Genomic DNA, 11,013 nt, shown 5'->3' with positions numbered 1-11,013 from the left:
GTCATCTGAGTTAAATTCACCCGTTCCAGTCCATTTTAGTTTGCTGATTCCTAGAATGTTGACATTCACTCTTGCCATCACCTGTTTGACCACTTCCAATTTGCCTTGATTCATGGACCTAATATTCCAGGTTCCTATGCAATATTGCTCTTTACAGCTTCGGACCTTGCTTCTATCACCAGTCACATCCACAACTGGGTATTGTTTTTGCTTTGGCTCCATCCCTTCATTCTTTCTGGAGTTATTTCTCCACTGATCTCCAGGAGAATATTGGGTACCTACTGACCTGGGGAGTTCCTCTTTCAGTATCCATTAATTTTGCCTTTTCATACTGTTCATGGGTTTCTCTAGGCAAGAATACTGAAGTGGTTTGCCATTCCCTTCTCCAGTGGACCACATTCTGTCAAAAAAATTAGAGATACCAAGGGAACATTTCATGCAAAGATGGGCTCAATAAAGGACAGAAATTGTATGGACCTAACAGAAGCAGAAGATATTAAGAAGAGGTGGCAAGAATATGCAGAAGAACTGTACACAAAAGATCTTCACGGCCCAGATAATCATGATGGTATGATCACTCACCTAGAGCCAAACATCCTGGAATGTGAAGTCAAGTGGGCCTTAGGAAGCATCACTATGAACAAAGCTAGTGGAGGTGATGAAATTCCAGTTGAGCTATTTCAAATCCTGAAAGATGATGCTTTGAAAGAGCTGCACTCAATATGCCAGCAAATTGGGAAAACTCAGCAGTGGCCACAAGACTGGAAAAAGTCAGTTTTCATTCCAGTCCCAAAGAAAGGCAATGCCAAAGAATGCTCAAATTATCGCACAATTGCACTCATCTCACACGCTAGTAAAGTAATGCTCAAAATTCTCCAAGCCAGGCTTCAGCAATACGTGAACCGTGAACTTCCAGATGTTCAAGCTGGTTTTAGAAAAGGCAGAGGAACCAGAGATTAAATTGCCAACATCTGTTGGATCATCAAAAAAGCAAAGGAGTTCCAGAAAAACATCCATTTCTGCTTTATTGACTATGCCAAAGCCTTTGACTATGTAGACCACAATAAACTGTGGAAAATTCTGAAAGAGTTGGGAATACCAGACCACCTGACCTGCTTCTTGAGAAACTTATATGCAGGTCAGGAAGCAACAGTTCGAACTGGACATGGAACAACAGACTGGTTCCAAATAGGAAAAGGAGTACGTCAAGGCTGTATATTGTCACCCTGCTTATTTAACTTATATGCAGAGTACATCATGAGAAACGCTGGGCTCGAAGAAGCACAAGCTGGGATCAAGATTGCCAGGAGAACTCTCAATAACCTCAGATATGCAGATGACACCACCCTTGTGGCAGAAAGTGAAGAGGAGCTAAAAAGCCTCTTGAGGAAAGTGAAAGAGGAGAGTGAAAAAGTTGGCTTAAAGCTTAACATTCAGAAAACGAAGATCATGGCATCTGGTCCCATCACTTCATGGGAAATAGGTGGGGAAACAGTGGGAACAGTGTCAGATTTTATTTTTGGGGGCTCCAAAATCACTGCAGATGGTGACTGCACCCATGAAATTAAAAGACCCTTAGTCCTTGGAAGAAAAGTTATGACCAACCTAGATAGCATGTTGAAAAGCAGAGACGTTACTTTGCCAACAAAGGTCCATCTAGTCAAGGCTATGGTTTTTCCAGTAGTCATGTATGAATGTGAGAGTTGGACTGTGAAGAAGGCCGAGCACCGAAGAATTGATGCTTTTGAACTGTGGGAAATGAGAAGACTCTTGAGAGTCCCTTGGACTGCAAGGAGATCCAATCAGTCCATTCTAGTGGAGATCAGCCCTGGGATTTCTTTGGAAGGAATGATGCTAAAGCTGAAACCCCAGTACTTTGGCCACCTCATGCGAAGAGTTGACTCATTGGAAAAGACTCTGATGCTGGGATGGATTGGGGGCAGGAGGAAAAGGGGACAACAGAGGATGAGATGGCTGGATGGCATCACTGACTCAATGGACGTGAGTCTGAGTGAACTCTGGGAGATGGTGATGGACAGGGAGGCCTGGCATGCTACGATTCATGGTATCTCAAAGAGTCGGACACGACTGAGTGACTGTACTAAACTGATGACTTAGAATAAAATTTCCAGTTACAGCTCACATACAGATTCAATAAATGCTTAGACTTAAGCAACTTAGATGGAAGTGAAGATGTTGTGCTAGAAAATTATGATGGTTTAAAATGTGGCTCTTTTGGTAACAAAAATACTGATTATGGATATGCCCATGGAAAGTTTGAATAAAATTGTTTAATGAATATATATAAGTAAGAAAACATCTGAAAATAATACTAGGTAATGTGGTATTGTGAATCTGTATATGTGCATGCTCAGAGTCATGTCAGACTCTTTACAGTCCCATGGACTCCTCTGTTCATGGAATTTTCCAGGCAAGAATATTGGAGTAGCTTGCCATTTCCTACTCCAAGGGAACTTCCCAACCCAGAAACTGAACCCATGTTTCTTGGGTGGGTGTGTGGGTGCTAAGTCACTTCAGTTATGTCCCATTCTTTGCAACCCTATGGGCTGTGGCCTGCCAAGCTCCTCTGCCCATGGGACTCTCCAGACAAGAATCCTGGAGTGGCTGTCATGCCTTCCTCTGGGGGAAAGGTTCCCTGACCCAGGGATCGAATCCGTGTCTCCTGCAGCTCCCGCACTGTAGGTGGATTCTTTACTGCTGCGTCACCGGGGAAGCCCAAGTAAGTATACGTGCATGTGTAAATTATTAAATGATTTTTTACTATGTCTTCAAAGTTTCTAAAATATTACATATTCTCATAGGGCAAAGCAAACCCGATACCTCACTATTTCGCATCTTCTTATTAGGAAAATAAGGCACTGATTTAAATTTGAGGTCACTTTATATTTAGGAAAATTTGGTAGTTGCTTCCAGCATTGTTTTCTGAAGCTACTAGTGATTACATGTGAATCAACTTAATCTACCACTAACTAGCTTTTGTTACTTTGTTTATCCTGTATAGTTAGTGAAAACATGCTTGTGTGAAATGCGTATGTTGTGTTATGTCTCATAGTATCATCTTAATTAAGTAAAAATTTAATCTTTCATACCACTCAAAATATACTGATAAGTCATCTTAGGCTTTACACTTTAGGAAAAGTTAAAAATCATTCACTCATTCGAGATTGAAATCGTCTGTTATAACTCTGGTTGACAAGCTCTTAAAGGAAAGTCTACAGATGTATTAATCCAGAAGGAAGAGATGATATACATGTTATATAATTTATAACTGAGAATTTAAACTGTAAAGGAAAAAATATTCAATAAATGTCTCATCTTCTGTGTTTTAACCTTATCCAAAATCAATCCCATCCTTTTGGCTACATCTCTGACAATGGAATCTTTCATTCTAATTCTATAATGTTAGCCTGGGGTCCAGGAACATCCCTGAGGAGACAAAAAAGAATCACCAAGGAAACCACTACAGAAATTCCGGTTACATTTTAGGTGCTTTACAACTGATAGCTGAAGATCTTTTGTCCATGGTTACTCTTTTGATAAGGGAAGCTTCAGGGTTGGGCTATAGCAAGATTTTGTGTGGAAAACCTTGGATTTACGAAGAATAAAGAAATCAGAAACCCCCTTCAAAACAAAAACAAAACATCAAACCAAAATAAAAACGAGACTATTCATTTTCCTAATAGAGAAGGGGTTCTTTCTCCATTGTATTTACAAAGATCATTCTGATATAGATAACAGCAACAGAGCCAAATTATTCATTATTTTTTTCAGTTGTTTATAAATGTCACTAGAAGAAGTTTAACTGCATTTAGTCAGGGAAGAAGGCATGCACTTTTTTCACCTGTTACTCTTCCCTGGAAAGCCAAGTATTTCTAATAATTTCTTAGTGAAATGTGATTTAGTTGCATAGTTTCCTGTATATAAATGCATTTTCTTGTTTAATATAATAGTGAAGAAATCCATTTTTATTTGCATCTCTTTTTAGTATTTTTAGAATGAGGTATTAAATTGTAATAACCAAGTTCTCTTAGTTTTCCTTTCTTTGACAGCTCATTACTGAATACTTATTTCATCATAAAGGGGAAAAATGACCCAAGAATTATCTGATTTTTAATGACTTCATTTTGACAACTAGACACAAAAAGAGAAGCAAGTTGAAGGACATCCTATTAGGACATTCCATCCTATTCAGATGGAAATGTAAATCAAGAGGAAACATTCTATAAATGTGTATTGATATAAGCAAAGTTGCATTATCTTTCAGTGTTATTATGCTGTACAAGAAAATACTCCCAGTGGTAAGCAATTACGAACAGCTAACTATTGTTCTCATCTTTTTATTTTTTATGTTCTGATATAGAGCAACATCTATCTTAAATATATATATATGGGGAGGAAAAAGAGAGAAATCAGTATTACATTCTGGGCTATAAAGGTCGTAAAAATCTTCACTGGTGTGGATGCAGGGCATGATGGTCACTGAATAGATCCATTAGTCATAATTGTAGCTGTCAGGAGCTAGTTAAATGGCTGCCTCTGAGGAGGTCACCTTCCACATATGAGTTGCCCTATACCAAGTGTTCGCCTTGTCAGGATGTTGAATCCTGACACATCTGGACAAACCTTAAAAACCCTTTCTTTTCTCAGCTTAATAGAAATGAAGTAGCAAAGCTCAAAAGTAATTCACTGCTTCTGGACTGAACTAAAACACAGCGTATATAGTAGAATAACACTAGAAAAGCTTTATTGTTGTCTGTCTGTCTGTCCTGTTACCAACGTGTGCTGGGTAGCTTACTTTTTCAGAGCCACTCAGCTGGCCTGACCTCTGTGGTCTTCATTAAAAGAAATTCCTTGCCCTCTGACTTCCATTTGGATTCAGCCCATGGCAAGGCCTAGTGGGGACTGGAGGGAGGAAGAGAGACTTTTCATTTCCCTGCTCTTGGATATTTTGTTCCTTGGTGTTTTCTTCTTGGGCTATGTGCTCCCCCAAGGACCACAGCAGGGACAGATGACGATGAGGCAAGTGAGATCTTGGGTATGAAATTCAAGGGGACGCTCGGTCTCAGGACTATGTGAGGGTGGGGCTGGCACCAGAAAGTAAAGTGTTAGTTGCTCAGCCACGTCCGACTCTTTGCCACCTTATGGACTGTAGCCTGCCTGGCTCCTTTGTCCATGGGATTCAAATTTGATGACTAATTCCTTACATTTATCTTTCCTTTTATTGAGGGGATTCTGTTCCTTATAATCAAGGCAGCACAGACCAAAATAGTGAGGGAACAGAAGCCTGAGAAGTAGCTGGAGAATACCTGGTTGTTCTAAATGAAATCTGGATTCTAGGACCCAGAAGCATTACATTCTGGGCAGGACAGGCTCCATAACTTGCAACAGCTAATGAAAGAAAGGGAAAAAAGAAAATGTAGGGCCCTCATTGAAAAGTTATCCATAACTTCTAGAAAGCAATAGCAGAACACTAAACCAATACCTGGGGACTTTCTGAGTGTGAGGTCACACTCAGGAAGTCAGCTCTTCTGGGATATTTGCAAATGAAATGGTTGATCTTTGAGGAATTGTGTAGAACTGGAGAAGCATGAAAAAATTAAACTGTAAGTCGTTTAAAAATCTTGAAAGACCTGTGACAGCAGCATGAGTTTCTTATGCATCTTTTTGGTAGAGGGTATTTATTAAACACAAAGTGAAAACTAATAGTCACTGAGATCTTATTATGATCTCAAGGCCTGCTACATGGTACGTACTCATACCCATTGAAGGAATGGATGGATAAGAGAAATTCAGAAACTGGCTAAGGGTTTTATATAAACGAGCTCATTTAATACTTAAGCAACCTCAGGAGGTAAATATTAGTATTATCCCCATTTTATCGATAAGGAAAATGATGCTTGAAGAGTTAAAAGTAATTTGCCCAAGGTCACCTTGTTGGTTAACCTCTGGGATTGGCACCCAATTCCTCTGATTACAAAATTTAAACACTTAACCATTCTGCCTGTCCTAAGCACTTTGAATGATTGCTTGGTTTTTAAATTCCTTTTGGTATTATCTTTTGGCATTAACTGGGTCATATCTCTTAATAGTTAATGAACTTGACACCAGAGAAATATAATAATTATTAAAAACTTTAGAAATTCCAGCTCGTAAATACTGACTGTACAAGAGACTCTGATCATGTATAGGACTGCTCTCCTTAGACAGATATATTCTCAGACATTTTTTTATTACCTTCCTGATCTTCTGTCATAGGGCAATGAAATCACTATATCATGGATATAATATATGATGCATTGTATCATGGATTCCTATAATCTTACAAATTTACCATGCTAATTAGAACTCAATAGTCATCAAGAAATATTCATGTGAATAAAATTACATAGATACAGAAAAGCTACACGTCTGCACTCTTAGTGACCAATTTCAAGGAGTAAAAGCCTTAAAGAAGAAAAAGTCCTTAAGAATGGAATGTATATGTTGATATCGGTGAAAGCAAATCTACACTTCTTTGTATACAAGACCCTCTTATCTAGTACCAGTCTTCTGAAATCCACAGGCTATAGGACTGTCTCCAAATCTGGAGGCAGCCTGGGACATCTTTTCTCTCAGGTGGATGCAACTTTCTCTGAGCACCTCAATGTGCACAGAGGAGAGCGAGCCTCTGAACTTCAGTGTGTGCTGACTGGTTACCAGCTATTGGCCATTCTTGCCAAGGAGGCACCATTCTCTCATAAAAGTAGGTCAGTGCATTAGCAGGTAATAAAAATTAAAAATAGGAGAGATTGAAAGAAAAAAAAGCAGAGAAAAGAGAGAAAATGTGGTATCAAATAGATGCTGGAGAGAACAGCTGTGCTTCCTACAAGGGTAAAAAGAGGCAAAGAACTGCTTGCATTGCTCCCCAACACAGTAACTCTTCAAGGTGTGATGGCCCTCAAGTGTCATCCCTTCCCCTCAAACTGATTCCACATAACAGGCATCTGAACCATAGTAGTCACTACGAGTCCAATACCCAGCTTGTATGGGTTCCTGTGAGCACAACTCTTCCCAACTACATGTTCACTGCCATTACTTTCATTGTTTGAAATCAAAAATAGAGTATTTACAACTGAAGAAATCAACACGCACTCCTTTTTTTTCCCTCTTTCAGTTTTAGTCTGTTTGGGCTGTTATAACAAGATATCCCAGACTAGGTGACTTTCATTTATTTTTTATTAATTTTTATTGGAGCATAGTTCCTTTCCAATGTTGTGTTGGTTTCTGCTGTCCCACCATGTTAATCAGCTCTGTGTTGACATATATCCCCTCTATTTTGGATTCCCTTCCCATTTAGTTCACCACAGAGCACTGAATAGAGGTCCTTGTGCTATACAGTAGGTTCTGATCAGTTACCTATCATAGCCATAGCATCAACAATGTATATATGTCAATCCAAATCTCCTGCAAGTTAAATAACAGAAATTTAATTTTTCACAGTTCTGGAAGCTGAAATGCAAGAGATCAGCATTGTTGGGAGAGGGTAAGGCCATTTCCAGGCTTCAGACTTATCTTCTTATCCTCACGTGGCCCAAGGAGGCTAGGGAGCTCTCTGGAGTTAAATAAGCACTAAGGTGAGGAGTTATGTCAGAATCTGGGGTGGGGTGGGGTGGGATGGGAATGACCATAGCTAAAAAGCAGAAAAAGAACCAATTGCTACTTTTGCATGCATTCTCCACAAAAATCAATTCAAAAGCCAGGAACGAGGGCAAATGACTTCTTCCTTGTAATGCCCTCTTTTTCTGGTTAAAGACAATCCTCTAGAAATCTTATAGTTCTATATGTCTCATGGGATAGAACTGAATCACATGACCACACCTTGCTATAATGGAGTCTGGACAAGTTTCTGGCAAAGGGGAACACAATAGCCATAATGAGCTTGGGATACACTAAGTATCAACATATAATGTGGGGGTCAAATCTAGACCATCACCTGTTTTTGTAGAGCCTGCAAGCTAAGGATAATTTTTACATTAAAAAATACCAGTACAGATCCATCATGTCAAAGTAAGAAAAGTAAGGGACTTATCTGGTGGTCTAATGGTTAAGAATCCTCCTTCCAATGCAGGGGACACAGGTTTGATCCCTGGTCAGGGAACTAAGATCCCTGACATACTTTGGGGCTGCCTCTTGAGAAATCTGTATGCAGGTCAAGAAGCAACAGCTAGAACTGGACATGGAACAACAGACTGGTTCCAAATAGGAAAAGGAGTACATCAAGGCTGTATATTGTCACCCTGCTTATTTAACTTATATGCAGAGTACATCATGAGAAACGCTGGACTGGAAGAAACACAAGCTGGAGTCAAGATTGCCGGGAGAAATATCAATAACCTCAGATATGCAGATGTTACCACCCTTATGGCAGAAAGTGAAGAGGAACTAAAAAGCCTCTTGAGGAAAGTGAAAGAGGAGAGTGAAAAAGTTGGCTTAAAGTTCAACATTCAGAAAACGAAGATCATGGCATCCGGTCCCATCACTTCACGGGAAATAGATGGGGAAACAGTAGAAACAGTGTCAGACTTTATTTTTTTGGGCTCCAGAATTACTGCAGATGGTGACTGCAGCCATGAAATTAAAGACCCTTAGTCCTTGGAAGAAAAGTTATGACCAACCTAGATAGCATATTCAAAAGCAGAGACATTACTTTGCCGACTAAGGTCCGTCTAGTCAAGGCTATGGTTTTTCCTGTGGTCATGTATGGATGTGAGAGCCGGACTGTGAAGAAGGCTGAGCGCCGAAGAATTGATGCTTTTGAACTGTGGTGTTGGAGAAGACTCTTGAGAGTCCCTTGGACTGCAAGGACATCCAACCAGTCCATTCTGAAGGAGATCAGCCCTGGGATTTCTTTGGAAGGAATGATGCTAAAGCTGAAGCTCCAGTACTTTGGCCACCTCATGCAAAGAGTTGACTCATTGGAAAAGACTCTGATGCTGGAAGGGATTGGGGGCAGGAGGAAAAGGGGACGACAGAGGATGAGATGGCTGGATGGCATCACGGACTCGATGGACGTGAGTTTGAGTGAACTCCGGGAGATGGTGATGGACAGGGAGGCCTGGCGTGCTGCAATTCATGGGGTTGCAAAGAGTCGGACACGACTGAGCGACTGAACTGAACTGAACTGAAGCCTATGCTCTGCAACAAGAGAAGCCCCTACATAGCAACAGAGACACAGCGAAGCCAAAATAAAGGAAAAAAAGCTACCCCCACCCAAGAGGTTTCCGTTTGTGTGTATGTGTGTTAGTTGCTCAGTTGTGTCCAACTTTTGGAACCCCATGGACTGTAGCCCGCCAGGCTCCTCTGTCCATAGAATTTTCTAGGCAAGAATACCAGAGTGGGTTGCCATCCCCTTCTGCAGGGAATCTTTCCAACCCAGGGATTGAAGCCAGGTCTCCTGCATTGCAGGCAGATTCTTGACCACTGAGCCACCAGAGAAGCCCCAGGTACCAGTTTAATAAAAGGCTAAAAGAGAGGGTATGATTCAATCATACTGCATTTAACCTGAAGATAAATATAAACTAATGTACTTCTCTTTAATAAATTCCAACTTAAAAATATTTAAGAAAATTAAGCTTTCTATGTCATGCTTTTTCCCCCCAACTTTATTGATTGACATATATGATTGACATATAACACTGTGTAAGTTTAAGGTTTACAATGCATTTATATGATACATTTATATATTATAAAATGATTATACCAGAGATAGCTAATATCTGTCACATTAAATATTAATAATTACTATTTCTTTCTTTTTGGTGAGACTATTTAAGACTTACTCTCTTAGCAACTTTCAGTTATGTAATATTATTAGCTAGAATAACCATCTTGTATATTAGTTTCCTAGAACCAATTCATTTTATAACTGGAAATTTGTACCCTCTAATCAGTATTTCCCAATCCCTCCTCCTCCCCCCACCCAGTTCCCAATAACCATCTAAATTGGTGGTTACTTTCTGTTTAGAGCCCACATATAAGTGAGATCATACAGTATTGGTCTTTCTCTGTCTGGTTTCTTTCACTTATCATAATTCCCTCAAAATGCATGCATGTTCTCAGGATTTCCTTCTTTCTCATGGTTAAATAATATTCCATCGTGTTTACACATACCACAACTTCTTTATCCATTCATTCTTGACAGAAACTTAGGTTGTTCCCATATCTTGGCTATTGAAAATAGTGTTGCAATGCCCTTGGGAATGCAGGTATCTCTTCAAGACTCTGTTTTCAATTTCTGTGTATATATACCCAGAAGCGGGATTGCTGGATCATTTAGTGGCTCTATTTTTAATTTTTTGAGCATCATCCATTCTATTTTCCACAGTGGCTGTACCATTTGCATTCCTACCAACAGTTGCACAAGGGTTCCCCTTTTCCCCACACCCTCACTAATACTTATCACTTGTCTTTTTGATAACAGCCATTTGTTTTGCTATTGAGTTATGTGAGTTCTTTACGTAATTTGAACCTTAACCCCTTATCAGATTTTCAAACGTATTTTCCCATTCCATATGTTGCCTTTTCATTTTGTTGAGTGTTTCTTCTGCTCTGCAGAAGATTTTCATTTTTATGTAATCCCACTTGTTAATTTTTGTTTTTGTTGCTGTGTTTCTGGTATCATATCTAAAAAATCATTGCCAAGACCAATGTTGAGGAGATTTTCTTGTATGGTTTCTTCTTGAAGTTTTACAATTTCATTTCTTATCTTTAAGTTTTTAATCCATTTTGAGTAAATTCTTTTAAGTGATATAAGATAGGGGTCCAATTTTATTATGCATGTAGTTATCCAGTTTCCCTAGCATTATTTACTGAAGCTTGATGAAAGTGAAAGAGGAGAGTGAAAAAGTTGGCTTAAAGCTCAACATTCAGAAAACTAAGATCATAGCATCTGGCCCCATCACTTCATGGCAAACAGATGGGGAAACAGTGGCAGACTTTATTTCTGGGGGCTCC

Source organism: Capra hircus, chromosome 8 (assembly GCF_001704415.2).
Source record: "Capra hircus breed San Clemente chromosome 8, ASM170441v1, whole genome shotgun sequence".
NCBI classification, from domain to species: Eukaryota; Metazoa; Chordata; class Mammalia; order Artiodactyla; family Bovidae; genus Capra; species Capra hircus.
Note: the sequence above shows the minus strand (reverse complement) of the source record.